The 27,841-nt window shown below is 34.1% G+C and overlaps 1 non-coding gene across 1 annotated transcript; it reads right to left on the bottom strand.

Moving 5' to 3' along the window:
* Nucleotides 1-4,020: 4,020 nt before the first annotated feature.
* Nucleotides 4,021-4,154, bottom strand: LOC118967620 (U11 spliceosomal RNA). The gene has a single exon (XR_005054826.2). It is a non-coding gene; the product is annotated as a U11 spliceosomal RNA (small nuclear RNA).
* Nucleotides 4,155-27,841: the final 23,687 nt, after the last annotated feature.

Raw genomic sequence — 27,841 nt, 5'->3', positions numbered from 1 at the left:
AAGAGTCAAATTACCAAAATTAGGAGTGCAAGATGGGACATTACTACTGACTAACAGAAATAAAGGAATTATAAAGGAATACTATGAAGTACTGCATACCAACAAATTAGATAACCTAGATGAAATGGAAAAATTCTAGAAACACACAATGTACCAAGACGGACTCAGGAAGATACAAAAAATCTAAATACACCTATAATATGTAAAATGATTAAATTGGTAATCAAAAACATATCACCTCCCAAAGTTAGGTACAAGATGGCTTCAATGGTGAACTATCTCACATTTAAAGGAGAAATCAATAATAAGTTCTGTCAAAATCTTTCAAATATAGAAAAGAAGGACCCTGCTTTAACCAAATCAGCGAGGCCATTGATACATTGGTATCAGTATCAATCCTGATACTACACAAAAAAAAGACATAAGAATAAAACTGCAGATCAATCTCTTATGATTATAGATAAATAATTCCTCAAGAAAATAATATTATGTCAAGTCCAACAATATGTGTAAGATTATATATCATGACCATGACCAGATATAATTTCTCTTCTCCCAGTAATTCAAAGTTGTTATAAAATGCAAAAATTAATTCATGTAATTTATTACTCCAGTAGAATAAAAGACAAAATCCATGTGATTATTTTGATAGCTGCATCAAAAGCGCTGGACACAGTTCAATGCCCCTTCATAATAAAAACATTAAAAAGATTAGGAATAGGAGGGAATATCCTCAACCGAGTAAAAGGCATCTATGAAAAAAAAATCCACAGCTAACATCATGTTATTGGACAAAGACACAAACTTTTCCCCTTACACCATAAAGGTGTCTACTTGTATTACTTTTATTCAACATTGTACAGGAGATTCTAACCATGGAAATTATGCAAAAATAATAAAAAGGACTTTATATCAATATAAACCAATGAAGAAAATCATCCAGCTTAGAAAGGAAGAGGAAAAATTACACCTGTTCACTGAAGACATGATCTTACATAAAGAAAACACTGAACATTTCACAAAAACCTTTTAGAACTAATAAACAAGCTCAGCAAGTTTGCAGGATACATATCAATTTGCAAAAACCAATTGTGTTTAAATATACTAGCAAAGAAAAATATGAAATAAGTTAAGAAAGCAATTTCATTTGCAATATCATGAAAAAGAATAAAATAATGTATTTAGCAAAAGAAATGTAAAGAATTATAAAACATCACTGAAAGAAATTAAAGAAAACCTAAAGCAATGTCATCATCATGGTGGAATAGAATTTTCTAAGATCTTCCCCACAAATAACACCCATTAAGAAAACCATTCATGTATGAGAGAGACTTTGTGAAAGTCCAGTAATCCAGTACAGAATTTCTAGCACAGCATTGGAGCAAAGAAAAATATGAGATTCCATGCATTCAAGAATGTAAGAGGAACAGTTTTACTTTACCCACATTATCCCTTGCTGAAGGCTGTGGTACAGCTCAGTAGTGAGAACTTCTTGGCTCATTTATTTTCCCATGGAAAAAGTGGGAGTATGTGAGTACCCATCTTCCCAAGGGGGTGAAGCCAAAAAGACCCACTTCTTTCTTGCCTTATCCAGAATACTAAGGTGTGCCATGTGACTGGGAAGCAGGAAGCAGATGGAGGAATAGCAGACAGGGCTCTTGGAGAGAATCAAAGGGACAGGGACCCTATCAAGTATGTCACAGACTCCATCAGGAAGACTGTAACATGCCACCGAGGGTGACTTGCCTTTGGATCCCCCTAACTGGTCCACAGGCAGCTGCAATATTCTGTGTGCCTCACCACACACAGACACATTTCCCATCCCCTGGATGGTTCCCTAGGTGCACTCCCAATGGCAGTGAGAACAAGCCATTGCAGGTGGCTACTGAGGTGTGAAGAAAGCTAACCTGAATCCATGGGATTGGGAAAAACGTTACAAACTTGAACATTCAAAACCCCCCTAGGAAAGCAAAACAGGCTTACAGCACCCAGCCTGGCTTTGCAGGACTGAGAGAAGGCGTATAATCTTAAGAATTCCCACACAAGAGGGAATAATTATGGAGCAAGCATATTCACAGAAGAGGTCTGAGAAAGCCTTAGAATCCCTAACAGGGCCAGTGTAAGGTAATTCTCTCTCAACACCAGTAAGACCTGAAAAGATTGATTCTTCAAATACAAAGAACACAAATATCAAGGAAACATGAAAACCCCAAAGGAATACAATAATTTTGCCAGAACCAACTCCAAGGAAATGGATATATGTGATTTGCCCAATAAAATTTCCAAATAGTTGTTTCAAGGAAGCTCAGCGAGCTGTAAAACCCAGAAAGATAATATAATGAAATCAGGAAATACATGAACAAAATGAGAAGTTTAACAGAGGGATAGAAATCATAAAAATGAACCACACAGAAATTCTGGAGATGAAGAACACAAGCAATGAATGAAATATGCAACAGAAAGCATCAACATCAGCCTGAATCAAACATAAGAATCTGAAGTAGAAGACAGACTTTGAAATTACCTGGTGGTGGTTACATGTAAACATTGGACAATTGGCATAGCACTATACATGCAATGTAAATTTCCTGGTTTGGGTACAATTGTTACATAAGATGTAACTCTTGAGGGGAAACTAGATGAAAGGTACAGAGGACCTCTCTCTATTCTCTTTGCCATTTCCTGTGAATCTAGAATTATTTTAAAATAAATAAAATACATCACAATGAAGTAGGATTTATTATGTGTTTAAGGTGGCTAAAAACTGAAAAACTCATCAATGTAATTCACCTCATTAACAGAAAAATATGGTTACTTTAAATAATTAAAAGTATACTTGATAAAATTTAATCACTTTTTCTAAATTAAAAATATTAGCCAAGGAATGGTGGGAAAGAAAGCTTCAATGTGGTCAAAGACATTTTCAAAAACTACAGCTAATATTTAATCATCCAACCTAAGATTTGGAATGGGGAATGAAAGCACACTCTCCTCACTTCTATTCAGTGTGGTCCCAGGTAATGAAATATGGCAAAAACAAGAAACAACATAATAAGTATGGAAAAATAAAATAAAATCTTCAAATTTTATGTTTTCTTTAAAATATTCACACATAGAATAATCGAAATTATTAGGGACTATGTCATGATTTTTATATACAAGGCCAATATAAAAAAATGAATTTTGTTTCTATATGCCAATCACAAAGTAAAACATGAACTTTTAAAAATGACACCAATTACATGATAAAAAACATCAAGTATCCATAAAATTAAATCTAATTAGATGTGTAAGATATTTGCAATGAAAACAATAACAAAAAAGTAGTTTACAGAGAAACTAAGGAAGAAAAAATGAATGGAGGGATAAATTCTATTCAAAGTTTGGAAGTTTCAAAATTGTAAAGTTGTAAATTCTCTCAAAATGTATCTAAGGTTTAAGATTCAAGATATAAATCTAAACACCAGCAGAATTTTTTCAAAACTGACATACTTAGTTTAATATATATATGGAAATGCAAAGAGTTAAGGATAGTGAGTTAGACATGAAAAATAACAAAAATGGAGGGTGTACACTAACAGATATCATGACCTAGTATAAAAAATTAATAAAAACTATGTAAAATTTCTACATATATGAACAATTAATGCAATAAAAATGGAGCACAGAAACAGATCTACACATGTTATTAAATGATTTGGGACAAAGGCAATACTGCAGTGCATTGGAAAAGACTACTTTTTTCAGTACATGATATGGGTCAAATGGACTTACATATGGATAAGCATAAATTCTGACACCTATAACAAACATCAGTTCTGGAAGAATTGTAAATCTAATTATGGGAAAAAGATCATTAAACTTACAAGAAAACATCAGCAGTATATCTTCAAATACTTGAAGTAGACATAGAATTCTTAAATAGGACCATGAAAGCACTAATCATAAAGGGGAAAAATGAGAAACTGAATTACATTAAAACTGGGTACTTCTTTTTTTTTTTTTTTTTTTTTTTTTTTGGGGGGCGCCAGGACCAACGATCACTAGCTGCCCAAGTACCAAAAAATTATGCTTCCGAAATCTCTTGATGTCGATTCCGCACGAAGAGCATACGAGCTGCCCCACGTGTGCCACTCACGACAGAAGCCCTTTTTTTTTGGGTACTTCTTTTTATCACAAGACTGTAACTAAGAGAAGGAGAAAGGAAACCTCACAATATATACTTGTAATAGTTACATCTAAAAAAATGGACTCAAATTCAAAACATATACTAATTCCAGATACCCCACAATCTATTCAGAAAATTCATCCTTAGGATTCTATTCCTCTAGAACCAATTGTGGTACCAGAATCTGTACTAGTCAGAGTTCTCCAAAGAAAAATAACCAAAGAGATGTAAGATGTTTGTGTGTGTATGTGTGTGTGTATGTGTAATGAGAGAGAGAGGGAAAGAAAGAGAGTAGGCTGAAGAATTGGCTCACACAACTGTGAAAACAGGAAATTTCGAAATCTGCAGGGTACAATAACAGACTGGAGACCCAAAAAAGAGTTCTTGATTTTGCAGCTCAAATCCAAGAACAATCTAGAGGAAGAATTCTCTTTTCCTTGAGAGATCTCAGGGGTTTTTTTCTTACGGTCTTCAACTGATTGAGTAAGGGCCATCAATTTCTGTGTGGTTCATTTTTATGATTTCTATCCCTCTGTTAAACTTCTCATTTTGTTCATGTATTTCCTGATTTCATTATATTATCTTTCTGGGTTTTACAGCTCACTGAGCTTCCTTGAAACATTATGGAGGTAAATCTCCCTTACTAAGTCTACTGATTTACAATTATGGAAAAAGATGTCAAAGTAGGAAGACAAGGCAGAAATGTCCTCCCATGTACACAGCAAGGAAGCAACTATAGTAAATGCAACCAGCCCTGAAAATGACCTAAAGATTGAAGAACAGAACATCTATACCTAGTGAAAAAGGGAAGACCACATGGCAAAGGGTAAAGTGGTACAGCACAAATCAATTGGGGTAGAAGCCTTTCCCCATCCCAACCCACAAGCAGAAGGGAGAGGAATGGAGCAAGGAAGAGATAAGTGCGCAAGAATCCTGCCCATCTGGCCCTGGAGATATGCTCCAAGAACATAAGTCCACATTGCATTGCGCCTTGCTGATTAATGGGCTCTACAACAGGGAGAGTTGGAGCACACAGGGAGGTCAAGACTCCTGTCACTTGTGAAGGACAGGCACACTCCATTGGTCTCACTGAGACCCAACACAGAGGTGGTAGTTTGAAAGATTTACCAGCAGTGGGAAGTGTATCAGAGGAGTTGGGGTTGGAAGGAACTCTCTCTGGAGGAGAAAGAGCAGGTAGATGACACTCCTCCAGTGCTCCCTTAGATGAACTGGTTGGGTGCTCACAGGAGCCAGCTCCAAATGCTTCATCTCCTTCACTGGCAGCTCAGACCTGTGGTACATTTCCCTATGCACCTATTCTTCCTGGCCCACTGGACCCAACAGTGGTCAAACTTTGCTGCATGGCAGGCAGGTGGGTACTTTCCAAGTTTTCCTGGTCCTCCTACAGCACAGGTGGTGGGGGAATTGCAGGAGCCAGCTTTAAACTTTCCAGCTCCCTTGCTGGTGGCTAATCCCTGTAGGGACCTTTCCAGTGCACCTGGCCCACATGGCCCACCCTTCCTAGCAGAGGCTTCCATTGTTGCCTGGCATGGAGAGGGTAGCACTGCCCACAATGAATCTCAGCTGAAGTATCAAAGAATATACAAATGGCCTTCAGAAGAGAGTCCTTAGCTTTGACTGACAGACATAAGCCACTGCCAGAAGACAGGCAGAAAGGGAACACTGCTAAAGCCCACCAACAGCAACTGTGGCTCCACCTTAAAGGAGAACAAGGCACTGCTGAGCAGAGTCTTGAGCTTTTGGGCACCACAGGATGCATTCTTCATAAAGTCATTACTCTCTAGACCAGGAAACATAGAGGATCTTTCCAATACAAAGGAAGAAAGACAGAAACCCAGACAATAAAAGGAGGCAGAAGAATATGTTCCAAACAAAAGAAAATAAGATACCAGAAAGAGGGCTAAATAAAATGGATATCCCAAATCTTCTTGATAAAGATTTCAAAGTAACAGTCTTAAAGATATTCACTGACTTTGGATAAGAATTGATGATCTCAGTGATAATTTCAACAAAGAGATAGAAAATTTGGAAAAGAGCCACTCAGAGTTGGAGAATATAATAACTGAAATGAAAAATACAATGGAAGAAATGAATAGTAGACTGCTGGAGTAGAGGAAAAAATAAAAGATTTGGGAAATAGAGGAGAGGAAAACAACTAAGATGAGGAACAAAGAGAAAAAATAATTTTTAAAATGAAAAGATTCTGGGAGAACTGTGTGATCATTCCAAATGGAATAATATTTGCATAATATAAGTACCTAAAGAGAAGAGGGAGACAAAAAAGTAGAAAGTTTTTTGAAGAAATAATTGCAGAAAACTTCCCCAATCTGGGGAAAGAAATTGGCATCTAGATTCTAGAAGCACACAGAATTGCTAACAAAAGGAACCCAAGGAAGACAACACCAAGACATACATTAACATGACAAAGATTAAGGTTAAGGAGAATGTAGTGAAAGCATCTAGAGAGAGGCAAAAAACTACTCATAAGGGAAACCCCATTAAGATATCAGAAGATTTCTCAGCAGAACTTTACAGGCCAGAAGAGAGTGGCATAAAATATTTAATGTATTGAAACAGAAGGACCTTTAACCAAGAATCTTCTACCCAGCAAAGTTATCATTCAGAATTGAAGGAGAGATTAAGTTTCCCAGAGGAACAAAAGTTAAAATATTTCACCATCATTAAACAGGCCTTACAGGATATGTTAAAGAGACTTCTATAGATGGAAATGTTCTTAAGTCTAAATATTTTTAATCAGTGAAAACAAACCTATAGTAAAGGTAATAGACCAATTACTTAAACAAGTATGAAATTAAAAAGAACAAAAGTAGTAAAATAACTATATACAAAATCAGTCAAGGGGTAAAAAAATTGTAGATTATGATATCTTTACATCAAGTGTGGAGGAGGAAGAATTTAAGAAGTAGTACATTTAGATTGTGTTTGAAATAGAGTGATCATCAACTTAACATAGACTTACATATTTAGGAAAATACCTATGAACCTTCTGGTAACAACAAACCTAAAGATGGTAATAGACACAAAAAATTAAAGAAAAATCCAAGCATAATACTAAAGAAAAGCATCAAATGACAAGACTATAACAGAGGAATAAAGGATCAGATAGGAACTACAAAAAAAAAACAGAAAACAATTAATAAAATGGCAATAAGGACATACCTATCAAAAATTACTTTAAATCTAAATGGACTAAATGCACCAATGAAAAGACAAAGGGTGGCAGAATAGATAAAGAACAAGATCCGTCTATATGCTTCCCACAAGAGACCTATTTAAGACCTAAAAATATAAATAGACTGAAAGTGGAGGAAAGGAAAAAGATATTTCATGCAATTAGTAAGGAGAAAAAAAGCAGGAATAGTAGTACTTATATCAGACAAAATAGCTTCAAAAGAAAGAAAGTAACAAGAGACAAGGAAGGACATTACATAATGATAAAGGGGTCAGTCCAACAAGAGAGTATAGTAATTGTAAATATCTGTGCACCACAGGGTCACCTAAATATGTAAAACAAATACTAACACAATTAAAGATAGAGATAGAAACACAACCATATTAGCAGATTATGACACACCACATATATCAATGGACAGATCAACCAGCCAGAAAATAAACAAACACCAAGCAGTACATTAGATCAGATGGACTTAGCAGATATCTACAGAACATTCCACCCAAAAGCAGCAGGTTCTCAAGTGCACATGGAACATTTCCCAGAATACATCACATATTAGAAAGCAGAGTGAATCAATAAACTCAAAATGACTGAAATTGTATCAAACTTGTTTTCAGATCCCAATTGTATGAAACTAGAAATAAATTACACAAATTAAAAAACCCCACAAATGCATGGAAGCTAACCAATATTCTTCTCAATAATCAATGGATCAATGAACAAAACAAAGAAATCAAGAAATATATGGAGACAAATGAGAAAGAATACAACAGTTTGAAATATATGGGATGTCACAGAAGTGGTTCAAAGTGAGTACATAGAAATACAGACCTAGCTCAAGAAATGAGCAAAATCCCAAATAAACAGTCCAAACTCACAACTAAAGAAACTAGAAAAATAAGAACAACTGAAACCCAAAGTCAGTAGAAGGAGGTACATAATAAAGATCAGAGCAGAAATAAATAAAATAGAGAAGAATAAACAATAGAAAAATTCAGTGAAACCAGGAGCTGGTTCTTTGAGTAAATAAACAAAATAGATAACCCCCTAGCAAGACTTATCAAGAAAAAGAGTGTACACACATAAACCAAATCAGAAACAAAGAAGGAATAATCACAATGGACATCAAAGAAATACAAAGAATTATTAGATAATATTATTAAAAACTACATGTCAATAAATTGGACAACCTAGAAGAAATGGACAACTTTCTAGAAAAATACAGCCTTCCAAGACTGACCCAGGAAGAAACAGAAAAACTGAATAGACCAACTACCAGAAATGAAATGAAATTGGTAATCAAAAATTACTTAAAAACAAATGGCCAGATATGGATAATTTTACAGCTGAATTCTACCAAACATTTTAAGAAGAGCTAATACCCATCCTTCTTGAAGTATTCCAAAAAGTGAAAGAGGAGGGAGTACTTCCAAACTCATTCTATGAGGCCAGCATCACTCTAATACCAAAACCATATAAAGACACTACAAAAGAAGAAAATATAGAGCAGTATCTCTGATGAATATGGATGTAAAAATACTCAACAAAATATTAGCAAACCAAAATAAAAAATGCATAAAAAGGATCATCCATCATAATGAAGTGAGATTTATTACAGGGAAGCAAGGACTTTACAATGTTCATAAATCAATCAACATGATATACCACAATAACCAAAAGAAGGAAAAAAACCATGTGATTATCTCAATAGATGCTGAAAATGCTTTTGACAAAACTCAACATCTATTCATGATGGAAACTCAACAAAATGAGTATAGAGAGAACCTATCTCAACATAATAAAGGTTATATATGACAAAACCACAGCCAACATCATATTGGTGAAAACCTGAAAGCTTTTCCTCTAAGATTGGAAATAAATTATTTCTCACCACTTTTATTCAACACATACTGGAAATCCTGGCCATGGTAATCAGACAAGTTAGATGAAAAGCATCCAAATTGCTAAGGAAGGAGTAAAATTATAAGTATCTGCAGATGATATGGTACTATATATAGAAAATCCTTAAGATTCCACAAAAATAATGTAGAACTAATAACTGGATTCAGCAAAGTCACAAGATACAAAACAAATATATAGAAATCCATTGAATTTCTGTCTACTAAACACACTAGCAGAAAGAGAAATTGGAAAAACAATTCCATTTATGATTGCATCTAAAAGAATAAAATACCTAGGAAAAAACCTAACCAAGGAGATGAACAGCCTGTACTCTGAAAACTATAAAACACTCATGGGAGAAATTAAAGAAGACAGAAATAAAAGGAAATATATGCTATGCTGATGGATAGGAAGAATTAATGTTGTCAAAATGACTATTCTGCCCCCAAAGCAATTTTCAGATTCAAACCAATTCCTATCATAGTACCAATGGCATTTTTTAATGAACTAGAGCAAATAATCCTAAAATTCATATGGAACTACAAAAGACCCCAAATAGGCAAAGCGTTCTTGAGAAAGAAGAACAAAGCAGGGTGTATTATGCTTTCTGACTTCAAGCTATTCTATAAAGCTACAGTAATCAAAACAATATGTTACTCACACAAAAACTGACCCTTAGATCAATGGAAAAGAATAGAGAGCCAAGAAATAAATCCAACATATATGGTCAATTAATATATGATAAATCAGCCATGAATATGAAATGGGGAAAAGAGTGTCTTCAATAAATGGTGTTGGGAAAACTGGACAGCTACATGCAAGAGAATGAAACTGGATTACTCTCTAACTCCATACATAAAAGTAAACTCAAAATGGATTAAAGACCTCCATGTGGGACATGAAACCATAAAACTCTTAGAATAAAACATAGGCAAAATTATCTTGAACATAAACATGAACAAGTTTTTTGCTGGATACATCTCCTTAGGCAAGGGAAACAAAATAAAGTATGAACAAGTGGGACTACATCAAACTAAAAAACTGTACAGCAAAGGATACTATCAACAAAACAAAAAAGCAACCTACCATTGGGAGAATATATTTGTAAATGATTTATCCAATAAGAGGTTAACATAAAAAACATGTAACAAACTCATGTGATTCAACACCAAAAGAACAAATAACCTGATTAAAAATGGGTAGAGGTCCTGAATAGACATTTTCCAAAGGACAAAAACAAATGGCCAACAAGCACATGAAAAATACTCCACAGTACCAATCATCAGGGAAATACAAATCAAAACCACAATGAAAAGATGCTCCACATCGCTTGTCATCAGAGAAATGCAAATTAAAGCCACAATGAGATATCAACTCACACCAATAAGGAGTTATTTTTTCATAACAGTTAGAATGGCTTCTGTTCAAAAGAAAAGACATAACAAGTGTTGGCAAGGTTGTGGAGAAAAAGAAATGCTCCCCTCTCTTAGTTGGAATGTCTATTGGTACAGCCATTGTGGAAAGTAGTATGGAGGTATCTAAAAAAATGAAAATAGAAATATCATATGACCTAGCTACTCTACTTCTAGGAATTTACCTGAAGAAAACAAAATCTTTTATTTGTAAAGATGTTCACCTCTCTGCTTATTGCTGCATTATTTATAATAGCCAAGATATGGAAGCAACAGATGTCTGTTAATAGTTGAATGGATAAAGAAGTTGTGGTACATATATACAATGCAGTATTATTCAGCCATAAATAAGAAGGAAATCCTGTCATCTGGGACAACATGGATGAACCTGGAAGATATTATGCTACATGAAATAAGCCAGAAAGACAAATGCAGAATGATTTTACTTATTTGTGGAATCTGAAAACAAGTAAAACAAAATGATAAAAACACTAGTAGTCTCATAAACACTTACAACTGACTGGTGGTTACCATGGGGTAGGATTGTGGTGGGTTGGTTGAGCCCATGTAGGGGATAAGGAGGCACAAAATCACAGTCATCATAGAATTTGACCATGGGAATGGAAGTGGAGCAGGGAGAATATTGTCATTGGTCCTGTAATGTCTTTCTGTTAACAGATGGTAACTTCACAAGTTGTGCTGAGGATTCAATAATGTGTGTACGTGTCAAGTCACTGTGTTGTATACTTGAAACCAACATAATATTGTGTATCAACTCTACTTCAATCAACAAAAAGAAAGAAAGTCTACTGATTTAAACATTAACCTCATTTAAAAGATACTCTGACAGCAGCATCTAGACTGGTGTTTGACTAAATATCTGGGTAATGTGGCCTAGCAACTTCACACATAAATTTAACCACTATGGAAATGAACAATAATGTTTCATATTTTCTGATTCTGTTGCTTCAGGTGAAGCATACTAAATTAAAAATATTCCAATATGCAATGAACAGATATTTATTAAATATCTACTGATAAAAGAAAGTTCAGACCATATACTGATTCTCCATTACAGTAGATGAACATTACATTGCTAAGTGAACAGGTGTGTAATAAAGAATATTAAAAATGTTGGTTCATGCTATGAAGTGGATTTTACACATCATGTAATACTACTTATTAAATTTTTTTCTAGATCTTTTTCTGTTTAAAAGGATTTTAGGATATTTGTTTGTGGGAGGAGTTAAACATCTCAAAAATAAAATATTGATTAAAGGATAACCTGAGTGGGTTTTTATAAACTGCCAAGTGCTTTGTTTCTCTCACTGAAGTTAAATTTTGCTGTGCTCTTTGTGAAATAACAGTGATATTGAGAAAGTTTTCAGTTTTCCCCATCAATAATAATACTATAAAGGGATTATTTCCTCTCTGGAAAACTGTAATGCAATCCCTGGTCTTCCAGCAAATAACTGAAGTCTGTGCACATTTATAATTATACAAATCTCATCTAAATTCTGACATTTTAATTCTAATGTAGTTAATAAACAATTATTTTGAAGCAGCATGGGGGTCTTGTTTTCATGGTTATGTGTTACTGATAATTTATATTGTATATGTTAATATTAATGTATTTTTATTAGTGTTTTTCAACGTTACTGATATTACCATGCTGGTGAATACATCAGTGTCCAGAGTGGTTGTCCTCAATAATGGAATTTTTCTTTATTTATACTTCACAACAAAGTTATTAATAACACTAAAAATTGTAATTGTGTATGTGTTAATGTGTATATGCTTCTTAACCTAAATTTTAAAGATGACTGAAATAGATCTGAAGGCACAGAGTTGATGGGTATAATGTCAACAGGGCTCAACAAAACATCAAATGTAATAATTCTTCACCAATATCCACAGAAAATCTATAGACATTTACTCCCAAAATGCCTTATAACTATTCTGCAATAGATTTTTGTTAGTTTTGAAAATTGTTGCTGTAAGCCTGACCGGCTGACTCTATCACTCCCACAGTTACAAAATAACATTTCAAGGAGATGAAAACATCACCTATTTATTATATCACAGTTTCTGTCCATGGTTCAGAAGTCTAAGCGGGGCTTAATTCAGTCCTTAGCTCAAAGTCTCATAAGACTGCAATCACTATGTTGGGTAGGATATATTTCTTTCTAGAAAACCTCTTCCAAGCTCACCTAGTTGTTTTTTTTGGTTGTCAGACTAAAATTGCTATTTTCTTTTAGGCTGTCATCCAACTCTTATAGACTATTTACCTGCAGTTGCCACATAGCTCTGTCACAAATTGACAGCTTACTTTTTTAGCCCAACAAGAGAATATTTCATTTCAATCTTGTAAATGAAGTCTCATATAATATAACCTAATCAAAGAAGTGACATTCCATCATATTTGCCATATTCTATTACTAGAAACAAGTTACAGACTCTACTTCCACTCCAAGGGAAGGGAATGTAGGACAGTGTGACTCATTAAGGGTCACCTTTGCGTGTTTATGCCCATAGCATATTCTATTCTTCAACATTATAAATGTTATAATGGGGTATATATATGCCTAGAGTAAAATCAGGTGCAACCCAATGCCTTAAAATGCAGGCATGATGAATGCTAACATGTAATTTACAGAAACTCTCCATTTTCCTAAGAGACATTTTCTGAATACTGTTTCTTTTCCCACTTTTGGATTACAGAAATATCAGTAAGTCAAAGTTCTTAAACTGGGAATTGGATTAAAGATGGTGCCATGAAGGGTGAGACAGAGGCTTCCTCCTAAAACCACATAGAATATGGAAATATAATTAATACAACCAATCCTGAAAGAGCAAGAGGAAAGAAGGCTGCTCCAGACTACATACACCTGGAGAAAAGAATAAACCTCACAGAACACGGAACCAACACTGCTCCCCTGTGACCCCCAACATTGCTCCAGGGGCTGAGCAGCTCCAGAGAGAAGAGCTTCTGGGCGCTAGAGGGCACTGCATACAAATATGAAACATCAAAGGAACTTGGTTGAAAGTAAAATTACGAACACACCAGAGAAAGATTCAAATGAATTCGACCTTTAGAATCTTCCTGAAAGATATTTCAAAATAAAAATCATTAACATGCTCATGGAGGTAGAGAAAAGTATTCAAGAACTCAGGAATGAATTCTAGTCATAGATACAATCATGATGGAACACAGTATAAGAAATGAAACATACAATGGAAGGTTTTAAAAGCAGAGCAGATATGGTGGAGGAGATGATAAATGAAATAGAAATTAGAGAAGAGGAATACAAAGAAGCTGAGGCACAGAGAGATAAAAGGATCTCTAAGAATGAAATATTATTGAGAGAACTGTGTGACCAATCCAAACGGAGCAATATTCACATTATAGGGGTAACAAAAGAAGAAGAGAGAGAAACAGGGATAGAAAGTGTCTTTGAGGAGGTAATTGCTGAAAACTTCCCCAATCTGGGGAAGGAGATAGTCTCTCAGGCCATGGATATACACAGATCTCCCAACAAAAGGGACCCAAGGAAGACAACACCAAGACATATAATAATTAAAATGGCAAAGATCAAGGATAAAGACAGACTATTAAAAGCACCCAGAGAGAGAAATAAGATCACATACAAAGGAAAGCACATAAGGCTATCATCAGACTTCTCAGCAGAAACCTTACAGGCCAGAAGGGAGTGGCATGATGTATTTAATGCAATGAAGCAGAAGGGCCTAGAACCAAGGTTACTTTATCCAGCAAGATTATCATTTAAATTTGAAGGAGGGATTAAAAAATTTCCAGATAAGCAAAAGCTGAGATAATTTACCCCCACAAACCATCTCTGCAGTATATTTTGGAGGGACTGCTATATATGGAAGTTCTACTAAGGTTTAATAGCTGTCACCAGAAAAACCACAGTAAAGAAAGTAGAACAGCTAATTACTAATCAAGTGCAAAATTGAATCAACCACCCCAAAGTCAATCAAGCAATAGACAAAGAATACAGAATATGATACCTAATATATAAAGAATGGAGGAGGAGGAAAAAGGAGGAGAAAAATGAACCTTTAGATTGTGTTTGTAATAGCATTCTAAGTGAGGAATGTTAGACTCTTAGATATTAAGGAAGTTAACCTTTAACCATTGGTAACCACACATCTAAAGCCTGCAATGTCAATAAGTACGTACCTATCGATAATCATCCTAAATGCAAATGGCTGAATGCACCAAACCAAAGACACAGAGTCACTGAATGGATAAAAAAACAAGATCCATCAATAGGCTGCCTAGAAGAGACTCAATTTAAACCCAAAGACATACACAGACTAAAAATGATGGGATGGAGAAAGATATTTCATGCAACTAATAGGGAGAAAAAAACAGGAGTTGCAGTACTTATATCAGACAAAATAGACTTCAAAACAAAGAAAGTCACAAGAGACAAACAAGGACATTACATAATGATTAAGGGGTCAATCCAACAAGAAGATATAAACATTATAAATATCTATGCATCCAACACATGAGCATCTACATATGTGAAACAAATACTAACAGAATTAAAAGGGGAAATAGAATGTAATGCATTCATTCATGGAGACTTCAACACTCCACTCACTCTGAAAGACAGATCAACCAGACAGAAAAATAAGTAAGGACACAGAAGCACTGAACAACACATTAGAAGAGATCAACCTAACAGACATCTACAGAACTCTACACCAAAAAGCAGCAGAATACACATTCTTCTCAAGTGCTCACGGTACATTTTCAAGAATCATTATATACTAGGCCACAAAAAGACCCTTGGCAAATTGAAAAAGACTGAAACTGTACCAACCAGTTTCTCAGACCACAGAGGTATGAAATCAGAAATAAATTACACAAAGAAAATGAAAAATCCCACAAACACATGGAGGCTTCACAGCATGCTCCTAAATAACCAGTGGATCAATGTCTGAATAAACACAGAGATCAAGCAAAATATGGAGACAAATGACAACAATAATTCAACACTGCAAAATCTGTGGGGCGCAGTGAAAGCCATGCTAAGAGGGAAGTATGTTGTAATACAGGCCTATCTCAGGAAAGAAGAACAATCCCATATGAACAGTCTAAACTCACAATTAATGGAACTAGAAAAAGAAGAAAAAATGAGGCCCAAAGTCAGTAGATCGAGGGACATAATGAAGATGAGCATGAATAAATAAAATAAAGAAGAATAAAACAATAAAAATAATCAGTGAAAGCAAGAGCTGGTTATTTGAGAAAATAAACAAAATAGATAAACCCCTACCCAGACTTATTAAGAAAAAAAGAAAGTCTACACACATTAACAGAATCAGAAATGAGAAATGAAAAATCACTACAGACACCACAGAAATACAAAGAATTATTAGAGAATACTATGAAAAATTATATGCTAACAAACTGGATAACCTAGAAGAAATGGACATCTTTGTAGAAAAATACAACCTTCCAAGGCTGACGCAGAAAGAAACAGAAAATCTGAACAGACCAATTACCAGCAATGAAATTGAATTGGTAATCAAAAAAGTACCTAAGAACAAAACTCCTGACCCAGTTGGCTTCACTGCTAAATTTTATCAAATATTTAATCTAATACCCATCCTCCTTAAAGTGTTCCAAAAAGTAATAGAAGAGGGAATACTCTTAAACTCATTGTATGAGGCCAGCATCAATCTAATACCAAAACCAGGCAAAGACACTACAAAAAAAGAAAATTATAGATGAATATCCCTGATGAACATAGATGCAAAAATATTCAACAAAATATTAGCAAACTGAATTCAAAAATACGTAAAAAAGATCATCTATCATGATCACCTAGGACTTATTCCAGGGATGCAAGGATGGTACAACATTCGAAAATCCATCAACATTATCCACTACATTAACAAAAAGAAGAACCAAACCACATGATCATCTTCATAGATTCTGAAAAAGCATTTGACAAAATTCAACATCCATTCATGATAACAACTCTCAAGAAAGAGGGTATAAAGGACTAGTACCTCAACATAATAAAGGACATATATAACAAACCCACAGCCAATATTATACTTAACAGCAAGAAGCTGAAAGCTTTTCCTCTAAGATCAGGAACAAGGCAAGGAAGCCCACTCTCCCCACTTTTATTCAACATAGTTCTGGAAGTCCTGGCCACGGCAATCAGACAACACAAAGAAAGAAAAGGCATCGAGACAGGCAAGGAAGAATTTAAACTCTCCCTGTTTGCAGATGACATGATATTGTACATAAAAGCCATAAAGAATCCACTCCAAAACTACTAGATCTAATATCTGAATTCAGCATAGTTGCAGGATAAAAGTTAATATGCAGAAATCTGTTGCATACCCATACACTAATGGTAAACTAGCAGAAAGAGAAATCAGGAAAACAATTCCATTCACAATTGCATCAAAAAGAATAAAATACCTAGGAATAAACTTAACCAAGGAAGTGAAAGACATATACTCTGAAAACCACAAGACATTCATGAAAGAAATTAAAGAAGATACCAATAAATGGAAACGTCCTGTGCTCATAGATAGGAAGAATTAATACTGTCAAAATGGCCATCCTGCCTAAGGCAACCTACAGATTCAATGCAATTCTTATCAAAATACCAACAGCATTCTTCAATGAACCAGAGCAAATCGTTCTAAAATTCATATGGAACCACAAAAGACCTCGAATAGCCAAAGCAATCCTGAGAAGGAAGAATAAAGCAGAGGGTGTTATGCTCCCCAACTTCAAGCTCTACTACAAAGCCACAGTAATAAAGAGAATTTGGTACTGGCACCAGAACAGAACCATAGACCAATGGAACAGACTAGAGAGCTCAGATATAAACCCAACCATATATGGTCAATTAATATATGATAAAGTAGCCATGGACATTCAATGGGAAAATGACAGCCTCTTCAACAACTGCTGTTCATAAAACTGGACAGCTACATACAAGAGAATGAAACTGTATTATTGTCTTAACCCCAAACACAAAAGTAAACTCAAAATGGATCAAAGACCTGAATGTAAGTCATGAAACCATAAAACTCTTAGAAGACAAAAGAAGCCAAAGTCTCCTGAATATAAACATGAGCAACTTCTTTCTGAATGCATCTCCTTGACCAAGAGAAACAAAAGCAAAAATGAACACATAAGACTACATCAAGTTCAAAAGCAAAGGACACCATCAACATAACAAAAAGACATTCTACAGTATGGAAGAATATATTTGTAAATGATCTATCCAACAAGGGTATATATATATATGAAGAACTCACACATCTCAACACCCAAAATATATGAAAGAACTCACACGTCTCAACACCCAAAAAGCAAATAATCCAATTAAAAAATGGGGGAAGGATATGAAGAGCAATTCTCCAAAGAAAATATTCACATGGCCAACAACACATGAAAAGATGCTCCACATGACTAATTATCAGGGAAATGCAAATTAAAACCAGTAAGGATGGCCAGCATAGAAAATACTAAGAACAACGAATGCTGGCAAGGATGTGGAGAAAGGGGAACCCTCCTGCACCGCTGGTGGGATTGTAAACTGTTGAACCATTGTGGAAAGCAATATGGAGGTTCCTCAAAAAACTAAAAATGGAAATACCATTTGACCCTATAATCCCACTCCTTGGAATCTACCCAAAGAATACAAGTTCTCAGATTCAAAAAGACATATGCTCCCCTATGTGTATCGCAGCACTATTTACAGTAGCCAAGAAATGGTAACAACCTAAGTGTCCATCAGTAGATGAATGGATAAAGAAGAGGTGGTATATATACACAATGGAATACTATTCAGCCATAAGAAAGAAACAAATCCTACCATTTGTAACAACATGAATGGAGCTGGAGGATATTATGCTCTGTGAAATAAGCCAGGTGGAAAAAGATAGGTGCCAAATGATTTCCCTCATTTGTAGAGTATAACAAAGAAGCAAAACTGAAGGAACAAAACAGCAGCAGACTCAGAGTCTCTAAGAAGGGACTAGCGGTTATCAAAGGAGTGGGGTGTGGGAGGGTGGGTTGGGAGGGAAGGAGATGGTCATTGAGGCATATTATGTTTAGTACACATGGTGTGAGGGGTCACAGGGAAGACAGCGTAGCACAGAGAAGGCAAATAGTGAATCTGTGGCATCTTACTTCACTAATGGACAGTGTCTGCAATGGCATATGGGTTGGGACTTGATAATGTGAGTAAATGTAGTAACCACATTGTCTTTTCATGTGAGATCTTCATAAGCATGTATATCAATAATACCTTAATAAAAATTTTTTTAAGTTCTTAAATTATTTGTGCAAAAGTAAACTAAATTCACAGACACCCATTTGATTGGATGGCTATGTATCGTTTCTTTTCAACTCTTCTAAAAATATGTTTTCTCTCATGCACATTCCTATTTCTTGTGATCACCTTAAAATCAGGATCTTGATTCATATAGTCATTTAGCTTTTAGCAACCGGGGACATTTAAGGTTCTTTAAAATACAGATTGTTTTCAACTTACAAAGAAGCTGTCTCCTAAAATGGCTGGTGCAGCATCAGTCACAGAAACTCAGCAGGTGAAAAGCAGATGGATGGACCACACAGCAGTAGCCATTTATTTGCAGGGAGAAAGACTGCACCCTGAGGTTTGCCTTGTCAGACTCCCCGACATGCTCTTCACAAAGTTTAAAGATGTTTGTTCTTTCACATGACAAGTGAATTGCTGCACAATCCTCTGCTGTGAACTGCATGGCTTGAATTAGATTTTCTACCATCTAAATTCCACGTCAGATTAAAAATATCATTGAAGAATAAAATTCTTCATGGCCTGTGAATATGTAGTATTATTTATTGGTGTATCAATTTATTTTCCAATTATGAATTGTACTTCTCTAATTTAGTAGAAATTAATTTTATTAATGTTTAAAATCTACTCCAATTTTCCTCTCTTGTCAAGCCCATAGTCATCATTTAGATATCTCAGCTATCTTTCTCATGAGGGGTTTTCTTTATTCTCTCTTGTTTCAAAGTATTTTCATGTAAAATGAAACAGAAAACTATTTTAATTTTAGCTCTAAATTGATGGGCCTTAAAATATTGTGCGCTTATAAATTAACTAAGATTACTGAAAAAAATGTAGATTCTTAAGCTCAACTCCTAGACATCTTTAATATGTCTTAAGTAGTACCCAGATATCTTCATTTTTGACAATCAACTGAGGTAATTGAGAGGCATATCATCCATAGAACATGTTTTGAATCATATTGGAAAAGCTTACCTTTGTATTTAAGTGTTTATCATCTCGTCTACTAACTCCTGATTTGAAACCCTAGTCTGTTTAAACTAGAACTCATGATTGTGAAAAACAAATACTGGACTTCTATTTCCACTAATGCAGCTAGCTATATATCCAAACTAACAATATTACTGAAAGTAATCAAAGATGTTGGCTGAAATATTTTTAAATATCATCTCTAAAATCATTATTAAATATAGTATTACAAGTCTTAAACACAGCAATGAAAACAAACAAAAAGAAATAGAACACATCCAAATTGGAAAAGATGAAATAAAACTGCCACTATTTGTAAATAACATGATACTTTATATGGAAAATCCAAAGATCCCACCAAAAAACTATTAGAACTGATAAGTGAATTCAGTAAAATCACAGGATAACAAATCAATATGCTGAAATATGTTGCATTTTTATATACACATAATGAACTAGCAGAAAGAAATTATAAAACCAATCCCATTTACAATTGTATAAAAAATACCTAGGAATAAATTTTAAAACATAGGTGAGAGATCTGTATTCTGAAAACTAATAGATATTGCTGAAAGAAATTGAAGATGATACAAGTAAATGGAAAGATATTCCATACTCACGGATTGGAAAAATTAATGTTAAAATGATCACACTACCCAAAGCCATCTATAGATTCAATGCAATCCCTAACAAAATACGAATGACATTTTTCACAGAACTAGAACAAATAATTGTAAAATTGCTATGGAAGCACAAAAGACCCTGAATAGTCAAAGCAATGTTGAGAAAGAAGAAAAAAACTAGAGGAATCACGCTTCTAGTTTTAAAACTCTAGTAATCAAAATGGTATGATACTGGCACAAAAACAGACAGATAGATCGATGGAACAGGATAGAGATCCAGAAATAAACCCAAGCTTATACTGTCAATTAATTTTTGGAAAATGAGTCAAGAACATACAAAGGGGAAAATACAGTCTCTTCAATAATGGTGCTGGGAAAACTGAACAACTACATGCAAAAGAATTAAACTGGATCATTTCCTTATACCATATACAAAAATAAACTAAAAATAGATCAGACTTAAATGCAAAGATGGAAACCATAAAAAATCCTAGAATAAAGCATAAGCAGTAAACTTTTGACCATAGGACTGAGCAATATTTTTTTTGGATTTGTCCCCTCAGGCAAGGGTAACAAAGGCAAAAATAAATAAATGGGACTACATCAAACTAAAAAGCTTTTTCACAGTGAAGGATACCATCAACAAAACAAAAAATGCAATATACTGGATGGGAGAAGATATTTTCAAATTATACAACCAATAAGAGTTTAATATCCAAAATACATAAAGAATTCACACAACTCCATATTAAAAGAATAATCCAATTAAAAATGGGCAGAAGACCTGAATAGACATATCTCCAAAGAAGACATACAGATGGTCAATCGATAAATGAAAAGATAACATCATGAACCATTAGGAAAATGCAAATCAAAACCACAGTGAGCAAAGACCTCATACTATTCAGAATGGCCACTATCCAAAAGACAAATAATAACAAGTATTGGTGAGGATGTGGAGAAAAGGGAACCTTGTATACTATTGGTAGGAAACCAAAATGGTACTGCCACTATGAGAAACAGTATAGAGTTCCTCAGAAAAGCAAAAATAGAACTACCACATGATCCAGCATTTCACTTTTGGGTATTTATTCAAAGAAAACAGTATCTCTGATTCAAAAAGATATATGCACTACTATGTTTATTGCCACATTATTTATAATAGCCAAGATATGGAAACAACTAAAGTCTGCATCAAGAGATGAATGGATAATGAATGACTATAATGGAGTAATAGTCAGCCATAAAAAAAAAGAGAATGAAATCTTGCCATTTGTGACAACATGGATGAACTTGGAGAATATACATGGATGGACCTCTAGGGTATAATGCTAAGTGAAATAAGTTAGACATAGATAAACAAGTACTGTATGATTTCACTTATATGTGGAATTTAAAAAGTAAAATAAAACAAGCAAAATAGAACAAAAGTAGGTTCATAGAAGCAGTTACAGTAAAAAAATTCACACAAAAAGAAAAAAAACAGGGTACCATGTATGAGAAAAAAATTAGAAAAATTAGACAGCAAAAATAGGTCTACAAAGCTTTCATATATTTGAATTATTGATGCAAAATTTTAAGTAGTCGTATTTATAACACTTAGGCATTATATGACAAGTATGAAAATGTCTATGAAGAAATGGAAACCAAAAGTGTTCTAGAAGATTTGAAAATGTACAAAATACAACTTATGGAAGTGAAAAATAAAATAATGTAAAATGATGGATTAGAGGGTATTGTCAGTTGGATGGCAAACTAGTCTGGAACAAAATCAAAGATGTAAAGCAATCATGAGAATGTCCAATCAAGGAAAAGTCATATTCAAAGTAGTAGGAAATTTCATGGCAATTTTACTCATTCTTACTTCTCTCCTTACTCGTGTGGTGTGGCCAAGTTCCAGGGAAAGTGGTCCAGTTCCTGGTTCCTTTGCTCAGGCCAGAAAAAACAGTGGAGATTGCTTGCAATATTCTGCCATGTCTGTGGGCTGTTAGACTGAGTGGCATCTGTTTTGCCTGACTTGGAACTCGGATAGGAATGGCAGCTTGTTTTTTATCTGAGAATGGAAGCCACAGAAGCAGTGGCAGCTGCTTTGGTACATGAAAAATGCATACGTGTAGATTCTTGTGGTAAAATGATTACAGGCAAAGGAACCATTGACTAACGTGGAGGAGTAGGAAGTCCCGATCCTTTCTCCCACACAAGAAAAAATGATTTAACAATGATATACTGACCAAAATACCTTTATGAGAAGTTGAGCATCCAGTTTGGAAGTTGCAGCACCCCAGATGAACACAAAACCCTGAATAACCAAAGCAATCTTGAGAACGGAGAACAAAGCTGGATGCATGACACTTCCTTATGTCAAATATATATTACAAAGTTACAGTACATAAAGGAGTATGATACTGCCATAAAAACAGGTAAATAGACAAATTTAACAAAACAGAGAGCCCAGAAATAAACCTACACATATATGCTCAACTTATCTTTGACTAGTATGTCAAGAATATATCATGGGGAAAGGATAATCTCTTACAAATCATGTTGGGAAAACTGGGCATTCACATGAAAGAGAATGAAGTTGAACCCATATCTTACACCATATAGAAAAGCCAACTAAAAAATGGATTTGAGTTTTAAATGTAAGACCTGAAATTGTACAACTCCTAGAAGAAAACAGGCAAAATGGTTCATGACATTGGTCTTGGCAATAATTTTTCAGATATCACACAAAAATCAAAAGCAGTGAAAGCTAACGAAGATCTTATTCACTGACCTTGAAATGGTCACTGATGAAGACAAAATGGACAGTGAATGTAGGGTATATAGTTCTATAGATATCTTTAAAGTCACTGTCCAAAACTAAATTGCCTTTCCTTTCCTAGAATCCTTCTCCTCTTCTTAATTACTCATGTAAATGAAATAATGATCCTTTTTGTAACAAACTAGAATATCCTGGATTCCTTTATTTCTTCCTATGCCCAATGTTTGAACAAATCCTATTGATTCTACATCTTTAGTAAATTTCTCAAGCCTATAGTTCCTCTTCATCTCTACCACCTTCACTTTTGACCTAATTCAATCTTCCCTCCCATTTCTTACCAAGACTAATGCAATTTCCTATATAGATTCTTCTGTAGACTATGAGACTTTTTTTCTTTTGAGAGCAGGAACTGTGTTTTGATTATCTTGCATCCCTAATAGTGTCTCACATGTAATAAGCATTCTTGTTTCAATAGCAGCTTTATCAACATATAATTCACTTACCATAAAATTTATTCTTTTAAATTACAATTCAGTGGTTTTTAGTATATTTAAAGATTTATGCAACCGTTATTTTTATATAATTATAGAATATTTTCATCACCCCTAAGAGAAAACCCATAATCATTAGTAGTTGTTTTCCAGTCTCCCTTCATCTCAGCCCCTGTGCAACCAGTGACCTGCTTTTGCCTCTATGGATTTGCCTATTTGGACATTTCATATAAATGAAATCATATGTGGGCTCCTGTGACTGGTTTCTTTCACTTTCATAATATTTTCAAAGTTCATCTGTGTATCAGTACTTTATTTCTTTTTTATGGCTGAACTCTATTACATTGTATGGCTAAAACACATTTTGTTTAGCCATTCACCCACTAATGAACATTTAGATGGTTTCTTCTTTTGGCTATTAAGAACACTGCTGCCATAAACATTTGTGTAGCACTTTCATTTTGCATGATGCTTTCATTTCTCTTGGGGATATGTAGTAGTGGAACTGCAAGGTCATAGAGTAACTTTAACTTTTTGAAGTTCCAGAATGTTTTCCAAAGTTGCTATATAATTTAGTATCTTCACCATGAGTGTATGAGGATTCCAATTTCTCCACATCCACACCAACACTTGCTATTGTCCATCTTTTTTATTCTAGCCATTTTAGAGAGGATACAGTGGTATCTCATTGTGATTTTGGTTTGCATTTCCTTAATGATACAAGTATTCTTTAAATGTTTGTTGAAAGAGTGACTGAATGAATAAATAAATTGTAGTTTGGCAATATTTATATGCAACTTTAAATAGAAAAATCATAACTAATTCTTAAGCCCTTTTTTTTAAAAATGCCTTTAGACAAAATTAAAATTTACTTATGATTAGCATCTGTTGTTTGTTTTCTAATGTCATTTACTCCACAATGAAGTTCTGGAAGGTAGTTAAAGCAGTAAACCTGAAAGAAATAGCTGTATGACTTACACTTTGAAAAAATTATATGCCTATGTGGCAATTCTTTCCCATTTACCCCTGTCTTCCTTTACTTTAAGTTAAAGTAATGCTATATGTTAGAAATTGAAAATAAAATAGAGGTGTTAATCTTTGAATTATTTTCCTTTCTGCTTGCTTTCTTTAGCCTTTATTTTACCCTTTCAAGTTGGTATATTTTAAACTCATAAAATAGTAAAAACTTCAACGCAAGACAGAACAGTTAAAAAATAACTCTTATATGTATTGGAATTTTTAAGACATTTAAAAAATGTAACAAAACCAGTGTGATGCCATAAATAATACTAAAAACTATTACTGGTAATATGTGTCACATAATCAGCTTCAAAATCTAGAATTTGTTTTTTTTCCATATGGCTATTTTTATTGAATAAAACATATCTTTTCACTAGAAAATAAAATCCTGTTTACTTGTTGAATTTTCAGTTAGACGTTATCTTAGGAAACTGTTAGAAGTAAAAATTAAGTTTATATATCAAAGCTTTAGATGAACTGGCTTTTAAGGAATATAAAATTTGGTCATTTTACTTTATCAGAGAATGATTAACCCAAAGACAAGAAATAGTATGAAACAAGACTAGGATCTATATTATTTTTTTAAAAAACACTTCATTTTAAGAACAGAGATGTTCTTTATTTACATCTTCTAGAAAAGCAAACCCTAAAGCTAGGCATTCACTGGGTTCAAATACTATCTTGAAATTATGAGGCATGTTATACTCCAGGAAAACAATACACTAGCTATGAACATTTTTTAATGTCAATAAAACTCAGGTTTTACTTTCTAATGAGCTAGAAAGCTACTGAGTACCTGTTCAGCATGTCTCAAATGTTTACAAACACTGAAAATCACTCATTGTTATCCATGCTAGTACTCTTTTATGAAAGCAGAATTTAGTAACTTGTTTTCAAATGTACTGACTTAAGTAAAACTGATATAAAATTATACTAATACAATTTGATATAGCAATAATTATAATTATTTAAAACCAGAATACTGGGATTGATTGGAGTTAGACTACTTAGTGTGGTTTACTTTAGATGTTTTGGAGGATCATCAGCACCAGTAATGATCATGTTAAATATACTTCATCACTTAGTCATTTGAGTGGAAGCCATAGCCTCTATATGTCCTTTCATTTTTGTGAATGAAAATTAGAAAAGCAATATCATTTAAACCTTGGGAATTTTGCCTAGATATTTGCTCAATTTTCTCTTTTTACTAGCGAACGAATAGATAAGTTAAGGTAATATCCAGTGAAATTTTTGTCATTGTCCCTTCTACATACAATCACAGCACCATAGCATATCTTTATTGAATGCATAGACTTTCTTCAAATTAGTGTTTATGTATAATTGCATAATTAAAGTGACTAAAGATTAAAATTATTCCTAAGCCATGAAGATGTATTATTGTCAAGTTAATTAATTGATGTCAGATTTCTAATAGTAAGTACAGTAAGAGATCATATGCAGCTGTGGTGCAGTAGAAAAACTATTGGCAGTTAGACCTAGAATTGAACCCTGACTTTGTCACCAGTTGCGTATTCTTGCAACAACTCCCTTTGTTTTTCTGGACTTTGTTTTATTCATCTCTAAGTTAAGGAGACTGTCCTTTTGGATCCTTTTCAGCTGCTGTATTTTATGTGTCTATGAAAAGAATAAAAGTGACAAGTAAAACTGATAGGTATAAAATTATACTAATACAATTTGATATAGAAATAATTATTAATTTGTACTCAAAAAGTCTTATAAGTATCAGTTGCATATTTGCCCTTTCAAGGAAATCTGTCTTTAATAAAAACTTCACAATATGCTAATTTACAGAAATGGAAGAGTTCTTATTTCAGTAAAATTATCTTCCATAATAGAGCTCAAAACAGAATCCTAACAAATATGCTCATTAATTCATTAATAAAATTTTCTCATTATAGGAATTTAATTTGCTTTGTTGTTTGATACATAGTAAAGTATAGCTGCCACTATCTTCCATACATTATCTACTCAATGAAAACATGCTTATTTTGACAGTTTTGGTAATCATATTTCCCGGTTTCCATTCTTTTAAGGTATGTAGGAGGACTGTACTTCCAGCCCCCGTATGGTTGAATGGGGCCATGTGATTACTTGCAAATCATTTAGTTGTAAGCAGATGTCACTTAACATTTAATTGCCAATAATTCAGCATTCTCTTTTCCCTTTGGTACAGGATTGGCAATGTCTATGTCGATAGTTTCTCTGTCAGCTTTGCCCCTGAGTGACTATGAAGAAAAGAAGCAACCCTGTGAAGGACATATAGCAAGAGCAAGAAATAAAACTGCATTGTTTTTTGTCACTTAAATTTTGGAATTTTCTCCACAGTATAACTTAGCCTGTCTCAATTAATACAAATGGGATGCCAAATGAAACATTTTGAGTTGCTGCCTTTTCTAGATCTTTCAAAGTATTGCTCTCAATTGAATTAACTATACTATCCATTTAAAAATATTTATTGAGAATATACTCCATTCTAGGCAGTAATCTAGGTTCTGGAGATACTCCATGATTGGGGATAAAATTAGACAGTTCCTCACTCCATACAGTATATTTACAATGGGGAGCATGATGGACAGTTTCCCTTTCCTTTCTAGACCCACTGTCTAGCTTTTGTGCTTCAGGAGGTTTATCTTTAAGGTCAAAGTAACAAGCTTCCTTACTGTTTGGCTTCTGATTAGGTTTTGTCAGTGTGATGTGGGTTAATAAGCAGAGGATCACAGTTGGAGAATGAAGTTGAGATATTTATTCCTACAGCTCTCTCCCTGTTATTTCACCTGCAGGTAAGCTGTGTCTTTCTACCAAAGATCATGAAAGTCATAGCTCAAGTAAGATGGAATTTCCCATGTAGCTTTCCAATACAGGTTCTTGTAGTCACTCTCTCCCTTTGCCCCTTCAAGCCTTTGGGT

The sequence above is a fragment of the Manis javanica genome, chromosome X (assembly GCF_040802235.1).
Source record: "Manis javanica isolate MJ-LG chromosome X, MJ_LKY, whole genome shotgun sequence".
In the NCBI taxonomy this organism is placed as follows: Eukaryota; Metazoa; Chordata; class Mammalia; order Pholidota; family Manidae; genus Manis; species Manis javanica.
Note: the sequence above shows the minus strand (reverse complement) of the source record. Positions and strands in the feature narration are given on the sequence as shown.